This window comes from Plecotus auritus (assembly GCF_963455305.1).
Source record: "Plecotus auritus genome assembly, chromosome: 2".
NCBI classification, from domain to species: Eukaryota; Metazoa; Chordata; class Mammalia; order Chiroptera; family Vespertilionidae; genus Plecotus; species Plecotus auritus.
In genome coordinates, this window is record NC_137771.1 from 219,840,846 (window position 1) to 219,863,647 (window position 22,802).

General features: G+C 46.3%; 1 protein-coding gene and 1 pseudogene across 33 annotated transcripts in view; both read right to left on the reverse strand.

The window, feature by feature from the left end:
- PCBP3 (poly(rC) binding protein 3) overlaps positions 1 to 22,802 on the reverse strand; it is a 216,993-nt gene that overhangs the window by 41,181 nt on the left and 153,010 nt on the right. The gene's annotated exons all lie outside the window — the stretch shown is intronic.
- Positions 6,498 to 7,030, reverse strand: LOC308241705 (putative transmembrane reductase CYB561D1; annotated as a pseudogene). Its single transcript has one exon. The product of its transcript is annotated as a putative transmembrane reductase CYB561D1 (transcript).

A 22,802-nucleotide genomic window follows, 5' to 3' on the forward strand; every position in this document is an offset into this window, starting at 1 on the left:
AGCCAGTCCCACTGTAACACAGCCCACCCCAGTGTGGCACAGCCTGACCAGATGAGGCATAGGAGATGGGCATCAAAAACCAGGTCCTGAGCCTAAACTGGCTTTTCTCACCCCAGCTTTTTCCTCCAGGAACACATAAATGCAAGAAGCAGACTGATATTTGCCTCATAGGTACAGTAGGTGCTTGGGTTACGTCGGAGATCTGTTCCTACAGTGCGATGTAATGCGATTTTCCCACTTACATAAGCACCTACGTCACTCACATGGAGCACATACACAGCAGTAATGAAGTGAAACAGTAAAAAAAATTTAAAAGAAAAATAACAATTCCTGACCTTTACTTGTAAATAAGTAATAAAAAACATAAAGCACATATGTACATATGTCAAAATCACAGAACTTTTTTTTTTTTATAAAGAAATGGGAGATGGCGATGTACCACGAAACGATGTACGTCGAGTCCTGTTGTAACCCGAGGACTGCCTGTAATTGGTAATTAATAACTTTGTTAATTCAACAGTATTTCCTTGGCAATTACTTAGCTGCAGGCACTGTGCTGTCCTACAAAGATAAACAGGATGGGCCTGTTAAGAAACCATTATGGGAACAAAGAGAAAAAAGAAAGAAAGAAAGAAAGAAAGGAAGAAAGGAAGGAGGGAGGGAGGGAGGGAGGGAGGGAGGGAGGAAGGAAGGAAGGAAGGAAGGAAGGAAGGAAGGAAGGAAGGAAGGAAGGAAGGAAGGAAGAAAGAAAGAGGGAGGGAGGGAGGGAGGGAGGGAGGGAGGGAGGGAGGGAGGGAAGAAAAGAAAAGAAAAGAAGAGAAGAGAAGAGAAGAGAAGAGAAAAGAAATAATCATGGTAACAGTGACAGGAGATACAGGAGCCAGAAGAACAGGAGGTAGGTCCACAGAGCAGGGCTACCATGGGAGGACCTCCCTCCTCACCCATGTGAAACCCTCTGGGAGTTAGTCACAGGATGAATCCTCAGGCAGCAGCATGTGGGGACTGTGAGGGCTCTTGGGGGAAGCTCTGAGAAGGACTGTCACCCCTACTTTCCAGAACTGCTTCCAGGGCAGCAGTCATGCAGGTGTCCTATCCTAGGATGACAGCACAGCTGCGAGATTCCAGTCTAGGAAAGGAGGCCCTGCTCCACCTTGTATCCTAGTGCTCCCCTGGTGGCCCAGTGTCTCATCTGGTTGTGCAGTGCCCACCTGGTGACCCAGTGCACACCTTGTACTCCAGTGCTCACTTCGCCATCCTGCAATGATACAGTAGGGAGGCCTAGGCATCGGAGTCACCTGGATGGGGTGTGCTGCCCCTTAGGGCCTGATCCAGGAGACCCAGGTTGCCTGGAAGCAGTATTTTGAGGTTATCCAGATTTCTCTTGAGGAAAGCTACACTGGGGAACCACTGGTCCTAATTCCTACCCCAGTGTTTTTCCTACTGTCTGTTAGGAATTCCGGTAGTCTGCCAAACAGGAACCAAGAACCACACAACCAAGTGACCTGGTACCCAGGGCCTGTTTTTCTTCTTGAGAAAGGAATTGGGAAGGGGCAGTGAGCTGGCAGAGGGGGGTTGCAGACCGTGGGAGGTTATGGGTTAGGTCGTGGAGGGCCGGGAGACTTGTGACCATATGGCCCAGAGCGTTGGAGGGGGGCTGTTTTCCACAATGGAACACCACTCAGCCATAAAATGGAACAAATTATTTATGCACTCAACAACCGGGGTAAATCTCCAGAGAATTAGGACAAGAGAAAAAGTCAAACCCCAAAGGTTACTTATATACCTTTCTTCGAATGAGAAAATTATAGAAATGGAGAACAGATTAGTGGTTGTCAGGGGCTGAGGAGGAGGTATGGACAGAACAAAATGCTTGTGGCTATGAAAGGGCAGCATGGGGGCCCAGTGGAGATGGAATGTTCTGTCTTGTCTGTATTGGTGTCAACGTCCTGGTTCTGATATCCCCACTACTGTATTCTAGATGTTACCTCTGAGGGAAGCTGAGAAGCATTACAACTGCATGTTAATCTAGTCACCTCAAGTATAAAATTTATATTAAGAAGCAGCTGCCATGACTGAGATGGTACCAGGCAACTTTCAACTCACAACAGATTAAGGGGCCAATTATTTCCTCTGATAATTCAAACAAAATAACCATCTTGACACTGTATGATGACATGAAAGTTATAAAAAAAATTAAGATCAGAGAGCAAAAATCATTAGCTCCTTTTAAGGGGTAGCATTTTGACCTGGCTTCTATGCTAAGTCAGAGGGCCTATCTCCTTCCTTCACCCACCTGCCACCCATGCACCCATTTACACATGCTCATCCACTCACTCACACTCATCCACCTACTTGCATATGCTCACCTACTCACTCACATGCACATACCCCCACACACGAACCCACTCACACATGTACCCACTCACACATGCACTCACACACATGCAACCACCCACTCACACACATATTTACTCACTCCTACTTACCAATTCACCCATTTACTCATCCACATACCCACTCACACTCACACACACTAATCCCCTCACCCACCATAACCACTCACTCACCCACTCGCACATGTATACTCACTCAAACACACACCAACTCATATCCACACTCACCCACTCACCTACTTGCACATGCACTCACCCACATACTCCCAACTTGCACACACACACTCACCCACATGCACACATACACACTTACTCACTCATGCATGTACTCAGACCTCCCCCACTAACACATGCACACTCAAACAAGCACCCACTAACACCCACACACTCAGCCACTCGTACATGCACTTACTCAGACCCACCTCCTCACTCATCCACTCACATATGCACACTCACTCAAACACACACTCACACACTCATCCACTTATATATGCATACACTCATTCACCAACTCATACATGCACTCACTCACACTCACCCACCTGCAAATGTACACATTCAACCACTCATATATGTACTCACTACAAGTACCTATTCAGCCACTCACTCGCACATGCATTCTCTCTCTCTCTCTCTCTCTCTCTCTCTCTCTCTCTCTCTCTCTCTCGCACATGGGTGTTTCCCTGGTGCCTACTTCAGTGTGTGTTGGTATTGGATATGTGGGGGCTGTGGCAGACGTGTCCCTTGAGAACCTCTACTAACAACCTGGGCTCAGCCTATCCCAGGGAGATGCAGGTTATTTTGGGGCCCGGCAGCACTTGGAGATGTGTACAGCCTTTGTACAGCGCTGGCCTGGTGAGAGGACATCGTGTGCCATCAGCCATTTTGCATAGCTCAGGGGCCATGGGTGTAGATGGAATGTTTGGGAACCCACAGAGTGTACCCATGACTCTGAGGACTGCACCAGCCTGTGTCGCCTTGCCCAGTTTGTGATGGCAATGTGAAGGTGCCACCAAACATCACAAACAAAAAGAATTCCCAGCCCTTCCTGGAAGCACTGAGCTGAGGCCAGCCCGTGCCCTGCATGCCCCAGGGAGGCACTGAGACTCTGCACCCATTCCCTCCAAGGCAGATGGAGGAGCTCATGCCTGGTGTCTGATTGTCCTGGTTGCAGTGCTCAGAGGACATGGCTTCCCTTCAGTCACACTCTGTGGCCATCAGCTCTTGCTCTGGAACATGTGATGGAGACACATCTTGCCTACATCACCAGTGACATTCCAGGACCTCAAATCAGGCTGTCCTTCCTTTGCTGACACCCATGGATATCTTCCAATTGCCTATGTAACTCAATCCAGGCTCCTTCCTCTCCAGAGTGTTGCCCCCCGGCTTACAGGTGCCATCCCCCCAATCTGCTGAACCCCACCTAACCCACTGGTCTCCCTTTCTGTGACAGGCTGAGTTCTCTTGCCTGCCTGCTGTCTGGGGCCTTCTGCTGAGAGCACTCCCTGCTAGGCCACTACCTGCCAGCACCCCATCTTCCCTGGGCTCCATCCTCCCACACAGCCCTGGCCCTCTGCACTGTGGGCAGAGGACACATTTATCTTCTTCATTCAACACTGAACCCCCAGTTCCTAGCATCATTCTGGGCCCACAGGAGGGCAGGAGAAAATTCAGTACAGGTTTAAAGATTGGGTGAATACATATAATAAACACTGAGCCTAGCTCCATTTCCACTGCTACACAAGCCAATATGAATCAGAACTTAGTGATTTTTAAACTCAGATACTCATTAAACAGCCAGGATTACATTTCCATCTCTCCTTGTCCTCTCATCTTATTTATTCACTTGGTCACTGAGGGTTTGCTGGGGGTTTCTGTGTGCTGGGGTGGGAGGGACACACTCAGCTGGAGGCAGCTGATGGCCCAGCTGGCCAGGCAGAGTTGGAGAGCCCTGGGCCTTCCAGGGGAAAATGGAAGCTGTTCCCATATCCAAGCTAGATGACCTTCCCTCCATCCCAGGCTCAGTCTGATTTGCAAACCCACCAATTCCCAGCAGAGGGCAGAAGAAACACATATAAAGGACAGGTCTTGTTAAGGCCAATAAAAGGGTACAGAAAAATATTAAGAAAAAAGAATGAATCCCGCCTCAGAAAACAAAACAAAGGACTGCCACACCCTCTAAATTCTCAAAATACAGGACTGTTTTTGTCTGTCTGTATTTGGATTTCTTCAATTTGAAAGGCTTATAGTTCTGTTTTCAGTTTCACTGGTTTATTTCTTTTAAATGTTTTATTATTTCCTCCCTCTGCTTTTTTCATTTAGTTTCTTATGGTAGAAGCTTAGATTGTTTGGAAACCTTTTCTCATGTTATAAATTTCACTAACGGCATTGATTTACTTGTATCTTACAAATTTATGTATACGAGTTCAGAATATTTGCTAATTTTCTTTGATACTTTCTCTTTGACCAGCACATTATTTAGAGGTGTTTTAATGGTCAGGTATTTAGAAATTTTCTAGTTATATTTGGTTGTTGATTTCTAGTTTAATTCCACACTGCACAGGAAATATAATTTTTATTATTTCAATCATTTAAAACCTATTAGGCTTTTATTCTTTTGCACAGAATATGGCCTACCTCAGCAAATATCCTATATGCACACAAAGACCATGTGTGCCCTTCTGTTGTGGGTGGGTGCCCTGTAAATTCTAGCTGGTGGGCTGTGCTGTTTAGTATTTATCTATCTTGACTTTCCGTCTTCTTGGTCCATCGGTTACCGAGAGAGCAGAGTTGAAATCTCCAACCATAATTATCAATTTGTCCTTTTCTTCTTTGCATTCTACCAGTTTTTGTTTCATGTATGTTGAGGCTCTGTTCTTTGGTATATATGTACATTTGGGACTGACATCTCTTCTTGGTGAACTGATGCTTTATATTCATGCAATGTCCTTCCTTATCTATAATCATATTTCTTGTCCTGAATCCTGACATTCAAGTAGCCACTTCAGGTTTCTTTTAACTAGTGTTCACTTGACATGTTTTTCTGTCCTTTAACTTGTTTTAAAATTTATTTTTATTTTTGGTAATCCTCACCCGAGGATATTTTTCCATTGATTTTTAGAGAGTGGAAGGGAGGGGGAGAGACAAAAGAGAAACATCGATGTGAGAGAGACACATTGACTGGTTGCCTCCTGCATGTGCCCCGACCAGGGATGGGGATTGAGCCTACAAATGAGGTATATGCCCTTGACTGGAACTGACCCGGGACCCTTCAGTCCACAGGCAAATGCTCTATCCATTGAGCCACACCAACCAGGGCTCTCCCATAGCTTTAAAGTGACTTTAGTGCCTTTGCTGTGTTGCAGTTCAGGAGATCCTCACCTGGGCCCCTTCCCTTCACAGTGCCTGACCCCTTGTGCTCTGGTCTGGGGCCAAATCAGCATAGATTCCCGTCATGCCACGAGGGCAGATCTGTTCCTCCAGAGTGGTGAGGGATAATGGATATAAGAATTACATCTCGAGTCTTCTAAGTGATCCAGCCCCAGTCCAGAGCTGGAGAGTATGCTGTGAAGTCCACCTCACAGACACTGGATGTTAGAGATCATTTAGAAACGCTCACCACACAGATAAAGAAACCGAGCTCCTGAGACATGCAACTTCCATAAGGTCACATAATAGAGCCTACGGGGACCATAACCCATAGTAAAGACCATGGGCTCTGTCCACTACACCATATTGCTTTCTCAAAAGAGACTCAAAGATCCACAGCTGCTATTCATAATTGCAGGAACCCAACCCTCCATCAGGCATGCAATCAAGAAATGACTGCACCACCATCACCACCAGTACCCAACCCTTCTGTCTCCCATCCAGAGTGGAGACTTCCGGATCCAGTTCCCCATCACGTTTTACTTGCACCCAGGATGTTTCCCCATTTCAATCCACTGAGTCACCCATCGGTAGGAGCAATGGGCTTCTGCAGCCCCTAGCCCAGCTAAAAGTATAAAAACCTTACTACTTCAGAAGTGGAGTCCTTGAAGGTCACCAAAGAAACCACTGAAGTCCAAGGCAAGGATTCCAGCTAGAGTCAGAGTTCGGAGGAAGTCACATTTCCATTTTCTTCCTCGGCAAGTAGGAGCTGGAGATCTGGTGCATGATCACCAGGGCTGGATAGAGGGGCAGCGCCAGGCACAGGTACCAGGCCGCACCTTTGATTTGGGCCTTGGAACCACAACGAGTACATGCCCAGGAACACTGTCACGGTAGCCATCAGGTAGACCACCAGTCCACACGTCAGATGATAGAGCTTGAGGCGAGCCACCCTTGAGAGCCTGGCTACCCCGGGAAAAGAGCAGGCAGAGCCCACACAGTGCCTGGCCCCCGTGGCCAGCAGAGTCAGAGCCCCCACCCAGCCATGCCAGGACGCCAGGTGGGGCAGTTCACTGTGGTTCCTGCTGGCAATGATGAAGCCCAGGCCCAGGGCTGCACAGAGGAGGGGTAGGGTCTGCCCAACCCAGTGTAGTCTGATCTGGGCCTTTTGGGAGCAGCAGAAGAACAGGGAGTGCTCAGGCGAGAAGAGAGGATAGGCTCGCCATGCAGACGCAGAACGCCAAGGCCATGAATACAGGGTGCCAGGAGAAAAGACCTCCAGGGTCTGTGTGGCCGTACTGGGCCATCACACATTCCCAGACACCTGAGTGCATCTTTCCTGTTTGTGATCCCTTGGCGCCGCTGTCCTTTAACTTTTTTTTTTTTTAATATATTTTATTGATTTTTTTACAGAGAGGAAGGAAGAGGGATAGATAGTCAGAAACATCGATGAGAGAGAAACATCGATCAGCTGCCTCTTGCACACCTCCTACTGGGGATGTGCCCGCAACCAAGCTACATGCCCTTGACCGGAATCGAACCTGGGACCTTTCAGTCCGCAGGCTGATGCTCTATCCACTGAGCCAAACCGGTTCTGGCTGTCCTTTAACTTTTAACCCACCAATAGCATTGTATTTCACATTGGTGTCTTGTTGACTGTACAGAGATTGATCTTGTTTTTTTTATCCACTCTGATAATCTCTCAGATTTTAATTGGTCTGTTGATACAATTCATTTTTTATATTTGCAGATTTAATAATTATCAACTGCACCATTTTGAAAAAATTTTAGATCCATGAGTAGCTGCAGAAATCAAAGAGTTGCTTTGTACCCTCACCAACTTCCACTTGACATACTGTAGGACATTATCAAAACCACTGCCAGACATGGGTAAGACCCTATTAATAAACTGCCCCAGTTTTTACACACCCCTTTGTTGGTTTGTTTGTCATGTATGGGTCTGTGAAATTGTATCTCATGTATAGATCTGTCTAACCACCTGCACAAGCAGGATCATCAGGAAAAGACTCCTATATAATCTCCCTTTATGGTTACTCATTCGACCCAACTCGAACCCCAGGCAACCACTGATCTATTCTGCATCACTATTCTTTGTCATTTCAAGAACTTTACATAAATTGAATCAAACAAATGTAATCATTTGAAAATGGCCTTTTTCATTTCACATAATAATGTTCTCTCGAGCTGCCAAGTAGTTGGACATAACAGAGACTTGTTGTCCAGTAGCATGCCACCAAGTGGTTGCACCACAAGTTGTGTGTCCAGTTACCAGAAAGGACACCTGCGTCAATTCCAGTTTTTGTTTATTACAAATAAAGCAGCTAAGAACAACAGTGCACATATCTTTGTATAAACATAAGTTTTCGTTTTTCTGTGATACCCAGAACTGTGATCACTGTATTTAAGCGTATGTAGAAAAATGCCAAACTATGTGCCCGAGTAGCTGCAGCATTTTCCATTCCCACCGGGGCAGACAGACCCACAGCTCTGCATCTGCGCCAGCACTTGGGACTATCAGTGTTTCCTCTATAGCCATGTTAACAGACTAGAGGCCCGATGCACAAAATTTGTGCACTCGGGGGAGGGGGGTCCCTCAGCCTGGCCTGCACCCTCTCGCAGTCTGGGAGCCCTTGGGGAATGTCTGACTGCTGTGGAGGTGGGAGAGGCTCCCGCCAACATTGCTGCACTTGCCAGCCATGAGCCAGGCTTCTGGCTGAGTGGCGCTCCCCCTGTGGGAGCGCAATGACCACCAAAGGGCAGCTCTTGTGTTGAGCGTCTGCCCCCTGGTGGTCAGTGAGTGTCAGAGCGACTGGTCATTCTGCTATTCGGTCTATTTGCACATTAGCCTTTTATTATATAGGACTAGAGGCCAGGGGAGGGGCTTGGTCTGGCCTGTGAGATTGGGGTGAAACTGGCTCTCCAACATCCCCTAAGGGGTCCCGGATTGCGAGAGGGTGCAGGCCAGGCCGAGGGAACCCACTGGTGCATGATTGGGGCCGGGGAAGAATGCAGGAAGTTGGTTGGCTGGGGAGGGACCGTGGGAGGGCTCCAGGGCGTGTCTGGCCTGTCTCGCTCAGTCCAGATTGGCCAGACCCCAGCAGCAAGCTAACCTACTGATTAGAGCATCTGCTCCCTGGTGGTCAGTGCATGTCATAGCGACTGGTCGACTTTCTGCCCCCTGATGGTCAGTGCACATCATAGGGAGCAGTTGAGCAGCCTTAGCATATCATTAGCATATTACGCTTTGATTGGTTGAACGGCTGACCGGTCAACCGGGCATTTAGCATATTAGGCTTTTATTATATAGGATGGTAGTGAAATCTGTCTGTGGTTTAGTTTGCTTTCTCCTAACAGTGAAGGATGCCAAACATCTATTCATGTGCTATTTCCCATCCACTTGTCCTGTTTGGAGAAGTGTGTGGCCCAGTCTTTTGTTCATTTTCTAACTGGACTGTTTGTTTTCTTGCTGTGGAGTTTAAAGAGTTCTCTACATATTGGGGTATTGGGGGTATAGCCCTTGTTGGATGTATAATTTACAAAGACTTTCTAGTCTCTGGTTTGTCTTTTCATATCTTAACAGAGTCTTATGCTAATTAAATTTTTTTGTGAGCAAGTGTAATTTCTCAATTTTATCTTTAGTGGCTCTTGTTTAAAACTCTTATCTTTTATAGATGTTCTTAATTCTTTCTCTTATATTTTCTTCTAAATAGTTTATGTTTTACATTTTACATTTAGATATTGATCCATTTTGAGTTAATTTTTGTATAAGGTCTGAAGTTTAAGTCAAGGTTGTTATTGAGTGGTTGTTGTTGTTTTTTTTAAAATATAAATATGCAATTGTTTCAACATCATTTCTTGAAAAGACTTTCCTTTCTGCATTAAATTGCTTTATTACCTCTGTCAAAAATCAATGGTCCATACTTGTGTGGATGAATCCTGGGCTCTGTTATGTTTCATCTATATGTTATCATCATAATTAGCTAGTTCTTAATATTAATAATAGGAAAAGAGCAAAGGGGAGGTCAGACATTATAAGCATGGTCATCTGGGCAGCTTCACCAGGAAGCTACAACTTCACACACCCCTGGGGAACTGCAGATCGGTTCCCTGCAAATCACTGGGGGAAAGGGTCCACTTCGGTGCATGTGCAGTAAAGTCAGGGTGATATTATAGGGAAGGTGCTTCCCTGTCAGTCTAGTCTAGCCTATGGAACAAAGATCATTGGCTAGGAGCGTGGAGCCAATGCAAGCATACAAAATCCTGAAGGGTTACTTGGTTAAGCTTCCAGTTATAATTCCCAGACAAAGAATTCTCTCTAGTTACCTGGTTTCATTCCTGCTCCTTGGCACTTTCTTGCTCCATGACCTGCAGAGGCCCACCATGTGGCCTTAAGCAGAGTTATGGGACCCCACAATGGACTGCAGCTGGGAACACAAACTAACCTAGCCATATTCTAGACTGGACTTTGCTTTAATATGGAGTGGAGACTCTGGGCAGTGGCCTTAATCCTAGGCCAGCCAAAGACAAGATTGGACTTTTTCCATGGGGGGACAGAGGGAGATGGGACCTTGGAAGGGAAACCCTTAATTTTACATCAATAAAGCTTTCTATGATACCACATCCTCCCATGGGAGCCTCAGGAAATTCCTTTCCCTGCAGCACCCCAAGAATTCCACTTCTACCAGTAACAGGTGGGTCACAGAGGGCACCCCATGGATACCATATGTATGTGCTTGTTTATGCACCAACATACAATGTCTCTATTACTGTAGTGTCAGAGTGCCTTAAAATTACTCCAACTTTATTCTTTTAAAAATTCACTTGCATTAACTAGTTCCTTTGAGTTTTCATTTAAATTTTAAAGTCACCTTGTTTTTATCTATAATCACCCATGATGGGATTTTGATAGGAATTGCATTAAACTTATAGATATATTTGGGAAGCATTAGCATCTTTGCTGTGTGAGTGGCCCAATCTATGAACACAGGATGTATCTTATTTAAGTCTTACTGGATTTCTCTAATCAGTGTTTTGTAGTTTTCAATATATAAATTCTGTGCATATTTTTTAGACGTATAGCAAGTACGTAACTTTGGAATTCATGTAAATGGTGGTGTGTTTTTAATTCTGCTTTCTGATTGTTCCTTGATTGCATATAGATTATTATTAATCTTTGAATGTTGACCTCTCATTCTTAAACAAGTGAACTTGCTTATTAGTTCTAGAAGGTTTTTGTAGCTTTAATGGGATTTTCAATGTAGGTAATCATGTCATCTGCAAATATAGACAGGCTTATTTCCTCTTTCCAAATCTGTATGCCTTTTATTTCCTTTTCTTGTCACATTGAACTGTCAAACTTACAGCACACTGTTCAATAGGAGTGGTGGGAGCAGAAACCCTTGTTTTGTTAATGATTTTAGGAGGAAAGCATTATTCTTTCACCATTAACTATGATGTTAGTTTATAGTTGTACCTTACTCCATTTTGACCAGAACCTCATTTGATCTTTTATAATGATTAAATTGGCAAAATCTGTCTTTAATCAGTACACTAATTAGTGAAATAGTACTTAGTGATAAAACAAATTTTCCAATCATTCTTTTAAAAAAATATTTAAACCATCAGAATTCTAGTAAAATAAATATCATAATAAGATGTATAGATATAACAGCAGGAGGAGCAATAAATGGTGCACATGTCCCAGGTGCTGCTACATAAGCAAACCCCTCTGTGCTAAGGCAGGAGGGACAGGGCCATCTCTGTTTAGATATGATAAAAAGAGGGGCTCTGAACTGAATAATGACCAGCTAGTTCATTGCTCCTGACCACCAGACAGGTAAACTCTATTTTCATGCTAGTCAAATATAAAAACCAATGAAGATTCCTATTTCAGACTTGAAAGAAGGAGTCTGATGGTTGAAAGTGGCATGTAACTTCCAAGTTGTAAGGTGTTGTTTTTTTTTGGGGGGGGGGGGCAGTAAATAGATTTGGATATTGAAATAGAAGTAGTGTACAGCTATCTGTGATTTATAACAGCATCACACTCATGACAAATGCACTAGCCTTTCTTCTCCAACATGAGATTTCTTGTTCAGAGAACGGAGCAGAAATCCTGCCAGCAAACCACCACCCAAGGACTGCATGGCTGCAGTGAGTGCTAGTCGGCTTTGTCCAAGGCTGTACCCAGGCCTCAGCTGTCGGGAGGAGATGGCTGTGATCAGAACCTCAGGGGACAAGCACACACTTGATTTATTAGGTTTAATAGCTCAGTGCTCCATCAGGCTGCATAAGCCTGTACAGCAGAAACCGACAGAACTTATTAGCTGCTTTCTGCTCCTAGAGAGACTCACAATGCAGATTGTGTCCTTGGGGCCATGGAGGGGAGGGGAGTTCTGTCCTGTAATGCTCTTGCCAGTCACAGTTAGCATTGGAAAGATGGTCAGGGTTTACACAACCTGACTTCAGTGAGCATTCTGCACAGCCTGCTGGCTTGTCACTCGAGTTCACACAAACGAGATGGGGTTGGGAGCCAGTGGCCTGCCCCTCTCTCCTCCCTGCTAGGGCCCTGGCATGCTGGCCTCATGTTGGCACAGAGTGGAGCTTTTCTCTTTCCAGCAAAGTGTGGGCTTCCTCCAGTCCTAGCTCTGAGGAAGTGCCAAGGGTCTAGGGCAGCCGTGGGCAAACTACGGCCCGCGGGCCGGATCCGGCTGTTCTATCCGGTTCTCTTGCTCTCCCCTCCGCTCATTTACTTTGAATTTATATTAGTTCACACAAACACTCCATCCATGCTTTTGTTCCGGCCCTCCGGTCCAGTTTAAGAACCCATTGTGGCCCTCGAGTCAAAAAGTTTGTCCACCCCTGGTCTAGGGTGTGATCCACCTTAGAATGTCTCTAAGGTGAATAACAGGTCTGCTGTGGAGACAGGGCAGGCCTCCTTGAGCCATAGGTCTTGGTCCTAGCTCTGCCATGTCTGTCTGCTTCTGCAGTGATGAGCTTGTGTGCCTAGCACCTGCACACAGCAGGCATTCAGTCTGCCTGCACACACTCTATCTTCCTACAGACCCTCTGGCCAGAATGAGCCAACCATGGCAGGGACATTCAACTGAACACTCAGTTCTTACTAGGAGCCTGGCACCGGGGACAGGACAAAGGAACACAGCCTTCACTCTCAAGCGGTCTCAGTTTGGTAGAAAATTCAGACTGTAGCCTGGGACAGCTGGTAATTCCAAAATCTGAAAATCCACCATCCCTACTTCAGCCCTCAAACATGTGTTCTAGATAGGTTGGGGGTTCAAAAGTCCCTCTTCTGGAGGGAAGGAAAGGAAAGCTGCTTATGGCGTCAGGGTTAAGAAACTGAAGGGGAAAGGCTGGGGAATGGTCCCCATGCTTACACTGCACTGCACACCCCTCCCTCCTGCCACTGCCCTAGAAAAAAGACATTGCCCAGACCATTGCTGGCAGACATCTGACACCACAGGGAGAAGCGAGGCATGAGTGAGTGCCAGTAAGAGTCAGAGAGAATGGCAGACATGCGGGGCCTGCCCGACTTGGCATTCTGCAGGCCCCAGTTAATGAGCTTTCTGATGTCCTATGACTGGGCCCGATGGACACCGACGGTGAGAACAGCAGCACACAGAACAGTGCTGAATGAGTCCATGGCAGTACAAGGCCGGGACCTGACCTGATGACGAAGGTGTCCGTCTGGGTATCCACACAGATGTCACCATGGGTCAGATATGCAGCACAGCAGAGAAGAGGGCTGCCCAGGGACAGATGCCCCAAACCGGCCTCCCGTGTGGGGACCCACAACTCCACTGTGCTTCCTGAATTTCAGGGCCCCTGCAGGCCCTCTCCAGGTGAGTGCCCCCATGACACAGAGACAAGCCAGCACAGACAGGTATAGATGCCAAGACTGGGTATATAAGATCCAGAAAAATCTATAATTATAAGAAGGGATGAGTTTAATAGGGTGACTAGCATTATGCATCTCTATACCAGCAAAGCTAAAAAACATTTTTTTTTAAATTTAAATTTACAAGAACCTAAAGAAAATCAGAGTCGGATAATTCTAAGAAAAGATGTGTAAAACTTGTATGTAGAAATCTATAAAACACTATTAGGAGAAATTAAAGAAAAATTGAGAATTAAAGAAAGGCATCATGCCGAAACCGGTTTGGCTCAGTGGATAGAGCGTCGGCCTGCGGACTGAAGGGTCCCGGGTTCGATTCCGGTCAAGGGCATGTACCTTGGTTGCGGGCACATCCCCAGTGGGGAGTGTGCAGGAGGCAGCTGATCGATGTTTCTCTCTCATCGATGTTTCTATCTCTCTATCCCTCTCCCTTCCTCTCTGTAAAAAAATTAATAAAATATATTAAAAAAAAAAAGAAAGGCATCATGTTCATGGACTTGAACACTCAATAATTTCAGATATTAAATCTCCCTAAATTGATCTGCAGATTGACTCCAACAGACAAGCTGGTTTTAAAATGCATGTGAAAAATTCATCAGGCCAAATGTAGCCAAGACATTCCTGAGAGAAAGAACCAAGTGAGACCTATTTACCAGAAAGCAAAGGCAGTTCAGTCCATGTGACGGGCACAGGAACAGACAACTAATCGATGGACCACAACAGGAAGTCAGAGACAGGCACTCACAGCGCGAGGAGGCAGAAGACAGATTTTCCAATCAGTGGCACTGGTTGGCAGGGTCGGCAGGTACAGAATGAAACCCTGCCCTGTTGATTCTACTCCCAAATAAATTCCAAGTGGACTGTGGCTTGACATGAGGAGACAACATAGGATACTAGCTATATGAAGTGGGGACAAGGACAGATCACTTAGACATAATAAGCTCAATGGTTCTAAAAAGACTGATATAATGGACCACATTACAATTAAGGTCTGTTTATCAACAGACACCATTAGGAGAGAGAAAAGGGGCCCATAGAGTGGGCGAAGATATTTGCACTTCACTTAATCACTCAGGGATGCTATCCAGAAAATACTTACTCATTGCCTGTACAGAAGTGGGCAAAGCCTTGACCACACACATTCCAAAAGATTGATAAATACATCAGAAGGCAGCGAAGCTAATCAGTGATGAAGGAAATGCAGGTTACAGTTATAAGCTGGACACCAAGACGACTGACACTCAACACATGATATAGACCCCTACCCAAAGCCTTGGGGAGCACAGCCTGTGCTAGAGGCTCAGCCACTAGCAGCTTACACATTCATACTGGCCACATCCCTGAGTTGGCCACAGGCCTGTACTATGACCCAGCACTTCCAGTTTCTGAGCAGAAATTTCTAACTAATATTCTGATCAAACACTACCAGAATCAGTATGTATAAAGAATGATAATACACAAGACCGAAAGGAGGTTTATTCTTGAAATTCATGAGTGATTAATATCAGGAATTTTGTCCATGTCATTAATAAATTAAAGGAGAAATTCAACAACCATACAAATAACAATAAACAGCCCTAACCGGTTTGGCTCAGTGGATAGAGCGTCGGCCTGCGGACTGAAAGGTCCCAGGTTCGATTCCGGTCAAGGGCATGTACCTTGGTTGCGGGCACATCCCCAGAAAGAGGTGCGCAGGAGGCAGCTGATTGATGTTTCTCTCTCATCGATGTTTCTAACTCTCTACCCCTCTCCCTTCCTCTGTAAAATAATAAATAAAATATATATATTTAAAAATAACAATAAACAACACCTAATGCTGATCCTGTGTTTACTGTCTGCCAGGCACACTCTTCGTTGCAGCTCTGCAAGGAAGGCACATCCCCACTTCACCCCACACACAGGGCCAGGGGTCACAGCTGAGAAGTGGGGGACCAGGACTCAGTCCAGAAACAGGCTTCATATCTCTGCACTGAACACCCATGTGCTGCTTCTCAACAGCAGCTGGAAAGCACTTAATAAAACTCCACAGCCACCAATAATAAAATAAAATAGGGAAAGAAAAAATGTCTTAAGGTAAAGATAGTTTATCTCCCAAAAAAGCAAAGCACTGATTTTGAATCTGTGTCCTTGTGACCTTTTTTTTTTTTTACTGGAGAGGGGATGAGGCATAGAGCTTTTATTACAACAAAGGGACAGAGATAGTAATTTATACCAAGAGAAATGTGGAAATCAGGAAGAATTTTAGATAAACATAACAAAAGAAAGGGTGCTGCACTATAGCACAAAAAGCAAAGGAGGCTAAGATTAGTTAAGCACATGAGATTTTTAAAGAAAAATAAAGCCCAGCCAGTTATAAAGGAAAAGGCTGGGGCAGGGCTGCTCTGGTCCACGTGGACCCTGTACAGAGGCAGACCTTGAAACTCAGTCCACGCCCCCCATATCCATGTAGGATGCAAGTACTGATTCCTGTTAAGAAGATGTTATCAGTTGCTCACACAGCTGTGCTCCTGTAGGAACAATGCTCTTTATTACCCTCTGGCACTGATTAATGTGGTGCCCCCAAAAGACACCTCAACCCCTCCCTCTGGGGCACCTTGAGTGAGCCCCATGTGCAGCACTGCTGGGGCCTGTGGCCAGCAGTAGTTGCCTGGAACTGTCCTTTCTCAACCAGACACAGGGCTCTGAGCAGTGGAGTGAGCCAGAGTTCATACCCAAGGAGGGGTCACAAGGAAGTCCATGGGGTCACCATCTAGGCCACAGGGATGGTCAGGGCAGCAGCGCCCCATCATTATGTCTGGTCAGGGTCAGGGACTCCATGCACATCCTCAGCACTGGCCCAGAGGGCAGGGGTGAGGCAGGCTCACCTCTGCAGCGGAGGGTCTTCTCACCTGAGAGGACTCTGAGTGTAGGGGACAGAGGTCTGGCCTGGTCACTGGCATTTGTCCTCCCAGGAGTGGGCCAGTGTACCTCAGGTGTCACCGGGGTTCTCCTTATTGAGAGGGCCGGCTTCTCTTCCCTAAAAGGACACAGGGTCATTTCAGCCTCCAGAGTAAGGGCAGTGGGCACAGAGATGTGGTTTCACTACTCACAGAACAGCCAACTGTATGTTATGCAGACTAGACACAAGGGCCAGAGGCAGCAAGTGGCTTGCCCATGGTTACTGAGAGGGTGGGCTGTGGCAGACAGTGGGTTGTGGGATGGGGACACACCAGCAGCCCTAGGCAGCCTGGCCCAGGCCCTGGCCTCACTTCTCACCCTACCATGTGCAGCAGAAGGGCCTGATACCTAGTGGCTTAGCCTGTGACCACAGGGCTCAGGAGCTTCCAGCCAGACCACACTGTTCCCAGCCCAGGTCAGTCCTTGTGCAACCGCCTGAGGCATAGGCATCAAGTCTGTAGGTCACTTATGTCTTTGTGGGGTCGGGTGGGGCAGGAGAGGGCCATATCATTCGTTCCATTTTACTAGCCCAAGCTCCTGGCTGCCTGCTGCTGAGTTTCCTGGATGCGTGAGCTCATGTTCTTATAAGATTCATGCAGAGTCACAAACAGAATCACAGATACTCTTAGCCATGTTGTAGCAGTAACCTAACATGGGTTCATGAATTTAGCAGGTCATTTCTTTCAAAGTTGTGGTGTGTGTGTGTGTGTGTGTGTGTGTGTGTGTGTGTGTATTTAGTTGTTGTTAATCTTCACCTCCATTGATCCTTAGAGAGAGAGTGGAAGGGAGGGGTAGAGAGAGAAACATCAATGTGAGAGAGACAGATCGATTGGTTGCCTCCTGCTTCAATCAGGCCAGGGATCAAGCCTGCAACCGAGGTACATGTCCTTGACCAGAATCGAACCTGTGACCTTTCAGTCCTCAGGCCAACACTCTAACCACTGAGCAAACCAGCTAGGTTGGTGTTATAATATTTTAATAATAATATAATTACAATACTAACAAATGGCATAGGCTAAAAATAAAACATATTTAAAAATGTGCTAAAACAGCTAAACCATTAAGAATCTTCCCAAATGAAGGAAAGGAAAATTGAGGGGGGGTGGGAAGGGGGAATATAGAAATAAAGACAAAAAATGTGAGTAAAACTCTAAAGGGAATAAAAATGAGAGTGATACAATAGTAAAAATAAGTGATTCAATAGTTAAAAATAGACAAGATTTTAAAAGGTTTTAGAAGGTAGAGACAGCATCAGAGAACTAAAAATTAAAAATAAATTTGGGGGGGGGAGCAAGACAACTTAGATAAGAAACTATAAGGACCAAAATAATAATAATAATAATAATAAAGTTTAAAATATGACTAAAGGCTACAAAAAATCAGATTTTAAAACTAAGAGTATCATGAGTTGGAAATTTAGCCTGGAACCCCTGGTTTGAAAGTGACTTTGATAAACAGGTGAGAGCACAAGTGCTGGGCCCTGCCTGCAGATGGAGTTGGGCCACAAAGATCCAGAGTTCAGACACAGGAGGCAGCAGCTTAGAGTCAGTTTCCAGAAACACACACACATACTCAAACCTGTGTTCTGGCTGGGAAAACACCCCCCTCTAAAGTCCCTACCCTATGTTCCCTACAGGGTGTGAGCTGCCCTGCCCACTGAGGATGGGGCACTGACACTGTCCTGAGAGGGAAGCTGAGAGCAGGAGGAGAAGCAGCCAGGGGACTTGGAGGGAGCAGTGGCGAGCCCATTCCCCTGTGCCCTGCACTGTGCTAAGGGGTTAGAACTCATAGTGAGGTCCCACTCTTTGGGAAGCCCACCCTGTGGGGAGCCAACTGAGGGTCCCATAGGAGAGGGCCCTGAACACAGTCTGGGACTCCTGGCTGTCTCCTTCCTCTGCTAGACTCTCCCGGGGGAAGGGAGAACTGAAGATGACCCTTGGGAACCTGAGGGGTCCTGGCGGCTTCCAGGGGTGGGGGCAGCCTCAGCAGAGATTGTGGGGGTGGGCAGCAAGGCCACCACTTTCTCACAGTAGTGACTACACTGACTATGGCTCCTGTGTGGGGGGCAGGGGTGTCTGGTATTCCTGCTGAGATTTAATCCCCTGACTTTAATCTGCTGATGGTCCCTTAATCCGAAAACTGTTTAGCAGCCAACACATTTCATTTACTGTAATGGGTTTGGTTGTTTTTATTTGTGTGTGTTGGCGGACGATACAGTGCGTGGATGGCTGAGCTCAGTATTGCCAATGGCCAAGACAGAAAGGCAGAGTTATAAACCCATGCAGAGATGCTGTACTGGGGAAGCCAACAGGACAACCAGACAGGGGTCCACATTCTCAGATATGGTCCTACTACAAAAAAAGAGCTTTGCAGCAGCGGGACCTGCAATTTATCAGAAGACAGGTTTCCATTGACCTGCCCATGGCCATCCGCAGCACCCCGCCACCAGTCTGGCAGGCAGCAGTCCAGGCTCCAGTGATGACACGCCGTCCTGGGCTTCCTCCCCGGCTTAGCCACTGTGTCCCAACTTGCCTCCCTGGTTCCTCAACACCACGGGCCAGGGTCTTTGCCAACTGGGGCTGCATGTGGGGGATAGGATGGGGATGGAGACTGTGGTGATGCTCAGGAAAGCCCAGCCAGGGGATGGGCTCTCTGTGCTTCTGGAACTCAGGCCAGATGGCTGAACTGGAGACAGGCGGAATATAGACCAAGACAGGTGCTATAGACGCAGCCAGGTGACAGGCCAGCGTTCCTGCCATGCTTCCTCCCTGTGTGCCTTGGCCTAGTGTAGGGAACTCTGGAACCCAGGGTGTTACCTGTTGTCCATTCCCAGATGCCACTCCATGGTTCTTTGAAAATTTCAAGCTTAGAAAGTAAAAAATATGCATTTCCCAGTCACTCAAACCAGTGGCTTTTAAAAGATTTGATTGTAACGGCAGCAGAATCCTTCCTAAAACCAGTAAAAAGCACAAAATAAAAAGGCAAAACAAATGTGGCAGAATTGCTCTGGTTGGTGAGTGAGCAACCCCCTTGCAGCTGGGGAGACAAGACCCCAGAGGCTCTGAAAAACACGCAGATGGAGGGACAGAGCCACTGTGAATTCTTCTCCACTCCAGGCACTGTCACTGGAACCTTTTCTTACCATTTCCAGACAGACAACACCTTCTTGTTTTGCATAAATATCATAGTATGTGTGTTCTGTGACTAGACTTTAAAATGCAGGTCTAATTTACATGCATAAATATGCACAAATCTTAGGTGTGCAGGTTGATTTTTCACACGGGCACTTACCGTGTGATCAGTTCATGACACACAACATTCTAGACCCAGAGAGAAGTGCCTGTAGCCTGTCCTGCAGCCCAGCCAGCCCCATGCAGCGCTGCTTGCTGCTGTCACCACAGTTCCTTCTGCTGTTGATTCACTCCATGCAGTCTCCACTTTCTTGCCTGACTTCTTCCACCCAAAACAACATTCCTGAGATCCGCCTGTGCTGTGCAGCAGAGTCAGCCTCTCTAGTACTACTGACTGCCCTGCTGACTAGGGCTCCATAGTGGAAGTGGGGCCACAGGATGACCCTTATCCTGTCAATTGACAGTGGTTGAGGAGCAAGGTCTGCGTGGGGATGTGGCCCTGCTGGGGCTGCAGGATGGGGCATCCTCACAAGTCTCTATGGGACATAGCGCCCACACGTCCTGATGGGAGCACAGAGGGTCCCCTTTCTCCCTTATAAGCATCGTGGATACACATGTGTGGTGAGGCAGATTCCTAAGTTATGTGGAAGGCCTGTGCCCTGAGTCGCTATTGTCTGGCTGCCGGGTCTCCTTGCTCTAGGCTCAAATGGTGCCATCCAGAGCATGACACCCCAGGATGCTGTATTCAGGATGTGTGCTTTGCTGGTGCCCTTCCCTGAAAAAAACTGTTTTAAAAACTCGACACATGAAATAAGCCAGTTGGAGAAAGATAAATATCACATGATCTCACTCATTTGTGGAATATAATGAACAACATAAACTGATGAACAAAAATAGAGCCAGAGGAAAAAAATATTTTAGAATATAATAGAAATAATCCTGTTATTTGAAGATTTTTAATATGTCCACAAACTGTGTGATATTATACTATGTTAGCAAAGTTTTGGTAATATTATTATATTTAAAATCTTGAAATATTAATGTTTATTGCATGTAACATTATTATATTTAAAGTCATTTTTCTTGAAATATTAATGCTTATGCATGTTAAAAAATAAAAATAAAAAATCAATGGGAAAAATATCCTTGAGTGAGGATTAACAAAAAAATAAAATAAAAATATACTTAAAAAATTTTAAATCAGTAATACTTTTACGTTTTAAAAAAATCAAAATGTTATACAAATGCATACTCTGAGAAGTCTCAACCTCTGTGTTCTTAACACTTGTATATATTTCATCCCAAAATAAATTTATTTAATAGTTCCTTAAAAAAAACCCCACAAAACTCGACACACGTTTTCTGTGAATCCTTGAGCTCATCACTTTTTCTCACATACATTGGTGTTTGGTGAGAGGGAAGGTTCTAAATTGGCTATTTGTTTTTAATAGATATCTGACCCCACACCACTCACTGAATAATTTGTCCATTCCTACTGATTTAAATACATACCAGCCTGGCCGCGGTAACTCAGAGGTTGAGCATCGACCTATGAACCAGGAGGTCACAGTTTTAATTCCCAGTAAGGGCACATGCCTGGGTTGTGGGCTCGATCCTCAGTAGGGGGCAGGCAGGAGGCAGCTAATTAATGATTCTCTCTCATCATTGATATTTCTCTCTCCCCCTCTCCTTTCCTCTTTGAAATCAATAAAAATGTATTTTTAAAAATCTCTTAAATACACACCAAATTTATGAAAGCAAAACAGAACAGACCAAAACAAAGCCCACCTCCCTATAGGAACAGTTTCCCACTCATCCAGGACTCCTGTCTGATGGCTCCATGTTTCACCTGGTAGGCTGTTTTTACACAGGTTTTTCTTTTCTCTTTTAGATTCTGTTGGATTGTTTTTAACAATGGCAGCACCCCCACCCCCCCACACACACCCCACACCTTAGTATGGGGGTTGCAAGCTCAGGAGACAGAGCCCAGAGCTTGGCAGAGGGTGTGAGCATCTGGCTTCTAAGCTGGCTGCCCTGTCGCTCTAGAGCGCAGCCCTTGCTCCCAGCCATGCCCCTAATGATGTCCAGATATGACAGTGGCTCCTGTAGTCCCCTTGCTACCCAGCAGACAGCTTGTGGCCACCCCCTTCCTAGGTGAGGGTGCCATGAGGTATGGGCTCCTGCCTCCCTGAGCCCCAGTAAGCAGAACCACAGTCTCATCTCTTCTGGTTTTCTGTGAGACTCCTGCTTCGCAATGGGGCAGATGGACACTGCTTAGCAATGGGGTCTTGCTGTGTGGCACAGACTTAGATGGACCAGGCCCTGCCAGATCTCAGCACCATAGGACTGACCTGTACACCAGGTCACACGCAATGAAAAACCCAAGAGACCATGTCACACTTCCCCTGGCTCATATCTGACCAAAAGGACCATTACTCAAGAACACGGTTGCTCTGCCTCACTGCAGACAAAGGTCACATGCCCGCTACACCAGGAGTGCCATGTGACCATAGCCTACACTTTCACTCCTGTGTAGTTGACCTATTGGCTCTCACACTTATATGGACATCAGCAGCACCCAGAAGATTTGGTAAGTGGACCATACCCCACCCCAGAGTTTCTGACTCAGGCTGTCTGGGGAAGGGAGTAGCTGAGAATCCACCTCTCCAGAAGTTCTCAGGTGATGGTGGTTGTCCAGGACCCTCAGAGAACCACTGCCCTGCACTATACATAAAATAATGCAGCCGACATTCAGAAAGAAGGAAGCCCAGTGTTCTGGCGGGCACACCAGCTGTGCCAAAAGACAGCCCCCCATGACCATGCCAGCCTGCTGGTCCTTAGTCCCTGACCTCTGAGGCTCCTACCTTGGCCAGAATAAAGATGTGTCTTCAAGAGTTCCAGTTCTGAGATGCTCAAAACACCAAACCTTCCTGAGGCTTCTTCACATGGTGACAATCTGCTTTATGGTGGGTGGGTTTCTGCCTCTCATGCAGAGCTGGGGGTCTTACATGAGACCACCGACATGCAAAGTGCTGAAGGTCA